Source organism: Triticum urartu, chromosome 7A (assembly GCF_056163025.1).
Source record: "Triticum urartu cultivar PI428250 chromosome 7A, HENAU_Tu73, whole genome shotgun sequence".
Taxonomy (NCBI): domain Eukaryota; kingdom Viridiplantae; phylum Streptophyta; class Magnoliopsida; order Poales; family Poaceae; genus Triticum; species Triticum urartu.
This window is the reverse complement of record NC_141879.1, coordinates 331,198,293-331,207,545: the sequence shown is the minus strand read 5'-3', so window position 1 is coordinate 331,207,545 and position 9,253 is coordinate 331,198,293.

The following is a 9,253-nucleotide window of genomic DNA, read 5'->3' as shown; positions in this document are numbered from 1 at the left end:
CAATTGAGCCCTGGAATGTCGATGCAAACGTGCAGCCCGGCATCCTCGCCTCGATGGGTAGCTGCGCCTGGTGAGCGGCAGTTGCCGCACATGGCCCTCGCGTCTTGCAGTTCCTGAGTGTTCTTGGTGATGAACTCCTGAGCGGTGGGCATTCCTTGCCCTGTGTTCTCCTGAGGGAAATGTGTCGCGAAGCACACCTCCAAGTGGTGCCCAAGCACCTCCCTCGTGATGCTGGCAAAGTCTGAGGCCCTCCAGAAGAGAGCCCCCGAGCCCTTCCCGAGAGGGACGCTGGGCGCGCCTCCCTATGCAAAGGAGGGAGGCGCCCCAGGCACGGACGCTGATCCTAACGAGGCGCCGCTTGCCTGAGTCCCTGTGTGACATAGCTGCTTCTTCTTCTTGGGCGTGGCCTTAGGAGGGTGCTCGCCCTGACTGTTGGGGTCGTCTATTGCTGCAGCTTGGAAGGCACGCTCGAGGGAGCACACCGCGTCTCTTTCTTCACACGGGTCATTGCCGCTTCCCGGCATCTTGAGAACATTGTAGCCATGATGGGTCACCGCCATGAACTTGGCCAGGGCTGGATACCCGAGGATGGCATTGTATGGCAGGTGGATGTAGGTGACGTCAAAGTCGATGAGTTCGGTGCGGTAGTTTTTGCATTCTCTGAAGGTAATGGGGAGGCGGACCTGCCCGATCAGAGTAGTAGAGCCGTTGGTCACTCTTGAGAAAGGCTTGGTAGGCTGAAGCTGATCATATGGCACTTGGAGGTTGTCGAACGTGTCAACGGACAGGACATTGAGCCCGACGCTGCCGTCGATGTGGGTCTTGGTAACTTGCATGTTGCTGATGACTGGCGAACAGGGCATTGGGAGGACGCCAGCAGTGGCCACACACTTGAGCTGATCTGTTGAACTGAACGTGATGGGGTACCTGGACCATCTGAGTGGGCGTGTGGCCTCGAGCTTCGGGAGAACTGCATACACTTCACAGGCAAACTATTTGAAAATACGCTGCAAGGCTGGGGCTTGAGCTCCGCCCAAGATGCAAGCGACAACGCGTGGCTCCTGGAAGCCCCCAACCCCCTCGTCTTGATGGTGGTCGTCATTCCTTCTGGGTGGTGGTGGTAATGGAGGAAGGCTTGCGTTGCCTTGAGGACGATCCTCACGAGGCTAGTCCCTCCAGGCGCCCTCACGAGGCTGATCCTGCCAGCGGTCCTCACGAGACCGGTCATGCCACTCCTGGCGCGGGCCACGGTCATCCCAACGTTCGCCACCACGTCCTCCTCCTCGGTCATAGCCCCGATCGCTGCGCTCGGGGCGTCGACCGAAGCGTCCTTCTCGAATGTCTCTGAGCTCTTGACAGTCGCTGGTGTTGTGGGTATGCAGGTTGTGGAAGGCGCAGAATGGTCGGCTGCCCTTGGATGACTTGGGCTAGTCTTTGCCGCGCTTGGTGTCTGGTTCCGTCGCGAGCACGGCTGCTCCCTTGCGCTTCACGTCCTTGGCCTTGGTCTTTTTCTCCTCTGGGTCTGCAGCAGGGAGCTCGAGGAGGGAGAGGCACCCCTCCTCAGCTCTTGCACACTTGGTTGCGATGTTGAACAGCTCCAGGGTCGTGCACAACACTTCGTGGATGGCAAGCTCCTCCTTCATCTTGACGTCGTGGACACCGTCGGAGAACGCTGAGATGATGGCCTCGTCGGTCACCTTGGGTATTTTGATGCGCGCGTTGTTGAAGCGCTGAAGGTACTTCCGCAGGGTCTTTCCTGGTTGTTGCTTCATGCAGCGCGGGTCACCCGTAACCGGGAGGCGGTCGTGAGTGCCCTGGAAGTTGGCAATGAAGCGGTTGCGCATTTCATCCCAGGAGGAAATTGAGCCTGGAGGCAGGTTCAGGAGCCAGGAGCGGGGGCCATCCTTGAGAGCCATGGGGAACCAGTTCTCCATGACTTTCTCGTCGCCGTTGGCCACCTCGATGCTTAGCTCATAGAGCTGCAGGAACTCTGTGGGATCGGGGGTGCCGTCGTAGCAAGGGGGCAGATCTGGCTTGAACTTGCCCGGCCAGGCGACGCTACGCAACTCGGGAGTGAAGGCGCGGCAGCCGGCCGTGGTCATCGGGGCCAGCCTTGGAGGTGGAGCTTGGCCTTGGCGCCCGCACGCCGCTACGGCCAGCGGCACGGGGCCTTGCCGCACCAAACAATCCTGGTGCGGTAGAGGGAGGAGTGGCGAAGCATTCGCTTGCGGTCGAGGGACTTCTTGGCAGCTTATTGCTTCATGCGGGGGCGCCGGATGCGATGGGTCACGCCACGGAGCCGCGTGCCTTCGTGCTAGGGCGCCATCTTGGGGCAGAGCTGGCGGAGGAGCTTCTTGAGCTGCGTCGCCCGTGGCTGGCGGAGGGCGAGGAAGAGAGTGGGACGGCACAGGGGAGCCTCCTGCGGCGCGGACAAGCTCGGCAATGCGGTCAAGCCAGTCCTCGTAGAGGTCGTCGACCGAGCTGTAGCACAGGAGCTTGTGCGCCATGAGGAGCGCGGCATGTGCGTCCGTGGGAACACGACAAGCGTGAGACGAAGAACCAACGGGAGTCAGCGATGGAGTGGCGGTGCACCCGTCCTGTCGCACCGAGGGGTGCAGCGAGGATGCTTGCTGTTGGCGGTGTCGGCGGCAGGCGACGGAGAGCGATGGGGTGGCCCGCCGACAGGGACTGTCTGAGCGACGCGGGTGGCGAGGGCAGCTCGGCGCTCGGCACGGGCGCGACGTGCGTCCGCCATGGAGATGATGGAGCGACGAGGTGCAGAGCGATGAAAAGGAAGCTTCAGCGCACCCCTACCTGGCGCGCCAAATCTCGGATCATGGGTTCCGGCAAAACCATTAAGGTTCGAACACTGGAGTGCGCGTGAAGATCTCCCCCCTATCGATCCGCGTCCTAACTTAGCCTAGATCTCATGAACTACATCAACAAACTCGCAACACAAAGAACACGAGATTTATACTGGTTCGGGCCACCGTTGTGGTGTAATACCCTACTCCAGTGTGGTGGTGGTGGATTGCCTCTTGGGCTGAGGATGAATAGTACAAAGGGAAGAACAACCTCCTCAGGTTGAGGTGTTCTTGTGCTTGGTGCCCTTGTGTGGCTGAGGATGATCTTGGATTCTCCCCCGCCTATGGTGGTGGCTAGTCCTATTTATAGAGGCCCTGGTCCTCTCCCCAAATATTCAGTGGGAAGAAGCCAACAACGGCCAATTTGAAAGGGGACAACTAGTACAAGCTATCCTAACAAAAGGTGGTCTTCGCCTGCCAAAGGCTCTGGTGGTGACGCCGCCCTGGGCTCCATGGTGACTTCCGTCTTGCCGTCCTTCTGGTCTTGGTCTCGTTGCACCAATATGGAAACCTTTGCTTGATGCATCGGTATTCCGCGCATGCGCTTGCCCCTAGCACCAAAGAGGAAACAAGGACGCTGCGCGCGCTAGCACCCGCCTGGTCTCGATCGTCATGACTTACGTCACGAGCACCTCGCGAGGTTTTCCCGGCCTTGAACTCTCCGCCACTCACGAGCCGGCCTGATGAGGCTGCTCCTGAGGAGCTCTTGTGTCGTCCGCCTCACTAGGCTTGGCCCCTCACGAGGGTCTTGATTCCTTGTTGATGAAGATGGGTCGTACAGGCCTGCCAGCAAAGCCACGCCAGGGGCCGCATGCAGCCAAGTCTGGGGACTCCCGTTCCTAGAACGCCGACAATAGTATATAGTAAAGTTTGTGCTATATGCACGTACTTACAAAATGCATACAGATAGACAAGGTTTCCAAACTTTTCCTTTTACATACTTAATTAAGGACGCTAATAATTCCCGAATGTTTGGGATTTATCATTTGGTCCCAAAACTAATGAGAAAGCCTTACGAAACTAAATTATATTCCTAATAAAAGCCACGGCGCTCGCAGGAGCACTTGCAGCGCGCCACGAGTGCCCTGGTGTGCGGCCGTTTCCCAGCACATCGACACAATGCCTCTTCCTCAGCCTCGCAACTCGCGAGGTGCTGATTGGCGCCTTGCCGGCGGGCGAGCGCGAACTGACCGGTGTGGTGATCCAGCGCCAACATGTACTCCTCCTTGCTGGAAGCATGCACCCGGTCCACGCACCGCCAAGCGTAGACGAGGCGCTTGGGCCCGACCGCACTTAGGGCTTTGGCACGGGCGTCCTCCGCCACCCTCACGACCCTCGCACGAGCCTTCTACCAAAGAGCCAATTGCGTGACTCTCTCGGACGCGACATAGGCCTGCCAGGCAGCTTGCCCCACGGCGCGCTTCTCTTCATCGTCCTTCTTCTCTGCCTCTATTTTGGTGCGCTCTGCCAGAGGCAAAGCCTCCCACAAGGCAACATTCATTTCTTTCCAAAGCTCCTCTAGGCTGGGGGGCTTGGTGGGCGGCGCGGCGTTCTCCTCGTAGCGGGGAGCCGATGCGTCCTCCAACGCGCATGCTGGCGAGATTGTGAATGCTGACGCATCCACCTCAACGCGTCGCGACGAGGAGTGGAACACCGACGCGTCCTCCTCGACTAGTGGCGGCGAGGAATGGAACAACGACGCATCCTCCTCGACTAGTGGCGGCGAAGAACGGAACGGCGACGCGTGACCATCCGCGCAGTGCAGCGAGGGGCGCCTAGGGCTTGGGAGGGGGATGCCATGGTGGTCGATGTGAGAGGGAGGGGAGGATATAGCGTTCTTCCGAATGTCGTGGAAGGCGCAGTATTTATAGCGAGCAATGGCACACTTATGTAATATATGGACTGAGCTTCACTAACTTAACTGCAGGTCCAGTTGTGTCACTGACATGCGGGCCAGATGCCTGTTGGGCCCACATGTCACTGACCCAATGCACCTACAGTTATGTAACTGAAGCAGTTACGTGGGCATATTTGTTGGAGTAAATTACGGGTGAGGGAAGGGGTGGAAATATTGTTGGTCACGACGGATTGGACGAGCGCGGGGGAGGAGAGTCATGCATGCAAAAAAATTCCACACGGGTGGAGTGGTGAGACTGCTGGAGAGAGAAGGAGAGTCAAGCAGGCGTTCAGATTTCAAGGTGCACTAAATTATTGCATGCGATGATTAAGGCTGGCCATAGTGGTGGTAATGTGGGACTCCCTCCTTTCCGGTTTATAGGGCTTAATTTGAAAATCTCTTCAACCAAGGTAGATGATGAATGGTGGAATTAATTCCGTAGTTTGCAAAAGTACTTAATTAGTACTCTCGTTTTTCTCAAAAATTTATGTAAACCGATGCATTAATTACACCACATGCATGCACGACCACTCCTATAAAAATCTCCGTTGGTGGTGATGGTATGTCTGGCTCTGGACAGCGTGAGCCGTTCGATCTACTTGGAACCAACGGCTGAGATGTGTGTGCATAGAGACATGGCCTTGCCACCGGAGGTATAGCAGATATTTACCCACCTCTGGTTCATCTCCTTGCATTCTTGCCGGCGGCGGTGAAGGTTCCTGAAGATTGAGTCCAGACTCTAGAAACCACTACAAAAACTATTCCACCACCTCTATCTTGGTAAGAGTAGGTGTAAATTTTGAATCGAGGCCTTTAAACTAGTAGGGAGGTAGTAGTACTCTAATAGCTAACCTTGTTGTGATGACTAGATAGGACATGGCACGCACCTGGACGGAGGAACTAGTCTGCATTGAGTTAAGTTTTATCTAAAGTCAATGTACCTCTACTTTGACCAAACTTATAGAAAATGTACATCAACATTCACAATGTCAAATCAATATTTTTATACTCATAATAAAACATAGTTTTTATACTCATTATAATCAATATTGTAGTTATTGATATTTTTAGTATAAATTTGGTCAAAAACTTTGCAAACGGTTGACGGAAGTAAAAAGGACCGGAGGGAGTATCATGCATGTGGAGTAGGCAAAAAAATTGCTCATTTATAGCCGGTCGAAGTCTCAAAGGGTGCGACCGCGTGAGGGAGGCGAAGGTCGTGGGAGGCACGACGGTTGAGGGAATTAAGTGAAGTTACATCCATGCACCGACATGGCGTGCGAACAGGCAGAAGCTATACCGTCAGGCCTATGATATGGGTCTAGTAGACATGACATCTAGTGGGTCCCGCATAATACTCGAGATCTCCTAGGGGGATTGCAGCTGTTTATCCCCTGAGTAAGTCAACAACCCCACACCGTTCGCATGCCCTACTTGTCCCCGTCTTCTACCTTACACTAGTTCACTCCCAGTCGTCCCGTCCTTTCACATTACACCAGTTCAACTTCTCATAACCCTCCTCCCAAATCCATGGCCTCCCAAATCTCCATGGTCGCCGCTGAGTACCAGGTTAGAGCCGTCATCGGTGATGAGTTCATCGTCATCTACACCCATGGATCCGCGACGGTGAAAGCATGCCTTGCTAGCTTCCTACACATGTTCAACAGTTCAAAGGATGAGTGGGTCGCTGGGCTAGATGTTGAGTACACCAGTGTCCTGGAAAGCGAGAAGATTCTAAAGGAGGCAGAGAAGAAGAAGCCCCCCATGATCCAGGTTTGCGTACATAACGTGTGCTTGGTCTACCACATATGCCATGCCGACGTTGAGTGCCAGGATTTTAAGAACTTCCTCAAGGACGAAAGAGAGAAATTCGTTACTGTGGACTTTAGGAATGACAGGGATGTCCTGGGTCGGATAGGCCTCGTTGTAGGCCAGCCCTTCAATCTCCAGAAGGCAAGCCTGGTGTCCTCTTCTCAGCCTTCAATGTTGACCCTGGCAGTAGCGATGATTGATCCTTTGTATGCTAAATTGAAGAAACCTCACCACGAGTTTCATCATGCATGGGAGTCGAAGACAATACATGAAGATCACATTCTATACGCAGCAATGGATGCCTACCTTTGTTTAAATATCTACAATGGTTGGATGAAGAAGCAGATCCCAGTGGACGGTTCATGCAAAGAAGCGGCGGTGAAGAGGAAGAGGAAGAGGGATGAGGACGAAGTCGAGGACGTGGACTCAGACTCCGAGTAAGGTGGCAGTGTCATCGCTCATGCTGGTTCTGCTACAGTGTCAAGCGGACTAGTTGCTTAGTTTTATTTTAGAGGTGTGTTGTGCTGAGCCCCCAGCAGAACTATGTTTATGTTCTTTCTCGTTATTTGAACTTTATGTTCTTTCTCGCTATTTGAACTCTTTAGTACGTACACTAGTACTAGTACTATGTCTTACTACTGTTCTTCTTGTAGTTGGTACTACTGCTCATATCTTCATGTTCCTACTGTACTTAATACATTCGTACTAGTAGTATAATTTGGGTCAGTCAATTTGTGAAATAAGTTCGATGGAGCGAAGGAAGAAGAAGGCAAAGAAGCTAACTCGGTATCTATATTAGGGTGGTAGGGTACCCATGATCTATCTTATGAGTGTTGGGTGTGGAATGCAGTTCACCGGAAAAAATAGATAGTGCCCGGGGTTAAACGGATGGCGGAGGTGGGGGAGCATGGCAGTGGCAGGTGGTTCAGGGGAGGGCGGGGCAGCGGCAGTAGGCGGTTAGGCGTGTGGCGGGCCAAGAAGATGAACAGTGCATCAATTTCGGAGGTTGAAGAAGCCCTTCTAGCCATCCCTGTTGCATCCAATGGCTCACAAGAGTAGACTGACCCAAATTGCTCCTTCAGATTGTAGGATCCACGTGGCATTCAAGGTCTCGAAGTTAGATTCGGCATCCGCACCCGGTTTGCGGGCTCAGCACGGGCACGAGCGGCTTCCGCCACGACAACCACCATGCGTGCCTCCTCTGCGGGGGTGGAGACGACAATGACACACTAGTTCCTCCTCGCCGGCGTGATGGAGCACGCACTCGTCCTCCTCTTTGTACGCTTTGTGCATAGACGCGGCTCCACCAGCTGCTCGCGTGCTTGACAGCGCGGCGGCATCACGAGGAGGGACTAGAGACGACGTGTGAGCGGGCGAGCCTTCGGCTTCATGGTACAGGGATGACGGCGACACGGCGGTGATGGGCGAGAAATGGTTGGCCAGAGCAGACGGGCGCCGGCATGCGCAACGGCGGTTGCGGCATATTGATGAGTGCGTGTATGGGAGCTTAGTTTAGTTTTACATAGGGTTGGTCAAACTTAAAAGAAAACCGTACTAGTACACGTAAACATTAGACTGAGGCAGCGCTTATATTAGTTACCACATCCACGAGATGGAATCCTGTGCAAGCGCGTGAATCGCGGCCGCGCGGTCGATCGAACGGTGCGTCACCGTGTCGCGCTCGAAGGACATCCACCGAACCTTTTTGTGTGTGCGAAAACAATCCCCGAATATTACTCAACTTTTTTTTCCTGGAAAAGTTCTCGACGCTACAATATTTTCCATATATCTGAATTTAGCTCCAGTTCGTGTTTATTTGGATTTGGACATTTTAGGTGTGCCCTACTTTTTTAATACTGATTTTGTGTGTGTGACTGAGAGAGAACGTGTGTGTCGGATTTCGGGTTCCGGCAAAACCCTTGAGGTTCAAACTCTGGGGTGTGCACGAAATCTCTCCTCCCTCCTATCTCATGCTCTCACCACGAGCTCAAAGCTCAGCACATCGAACTCGCAAACAAAGGACACAGGGTTTATACTGGTTTGGGCCACCGATGTGGTGTAGTACCCTACTCTAGTGTGGTGTGGTCGATTGCCTCGTGGGCTGAGGATGAAGGAGTACAGGGGAAGACAGCCTCCTGAGGAGAGGAGTCCTTGAGCTCGGTGAGCTTGTGTGGTTGAGGATGGAATGGATCTGATCCCCGATCCGTCTCCCTAGTGGTGGCTAGTCCTATTTATAGAGGCCATGGTCCTCTTCCCAAATGAAGGCGGAAGGGATCCAACGACGGCCTAATTTGAAGGGAGACAACTAGTACAAGTTATCCTGACAAAAGGTGGTCTTCGCCTGCCAAAGGCTCTGGTGGTGACGTCGTTCGGGGCTCCACGGTGACCTCCGTCCTGCCATCCTGCTGGTCTTGGTCTTGTTGCACCGATATGGAAACCTTTGCCTGATGCCTCGGGACTCCTCGCCTGCGCTTGCCTCTTTAGCACCAAAGAGGAAATGAGTACACTGTACGCGCTGGCACCCTCCTGGCCTCGGTCGTCATGGCTTGCGTCAAGGACCTCGCGAGGTGCCCCTCGCCTTGATCTCTCCGCCCCTCGTGAGCCAGCCTGGTGAGGCCGTCCCCGAGGAGATCCTGTCGTCCACCTCTCGAGGCTTGGCCCCTCGCGAGGGTCTTGAATG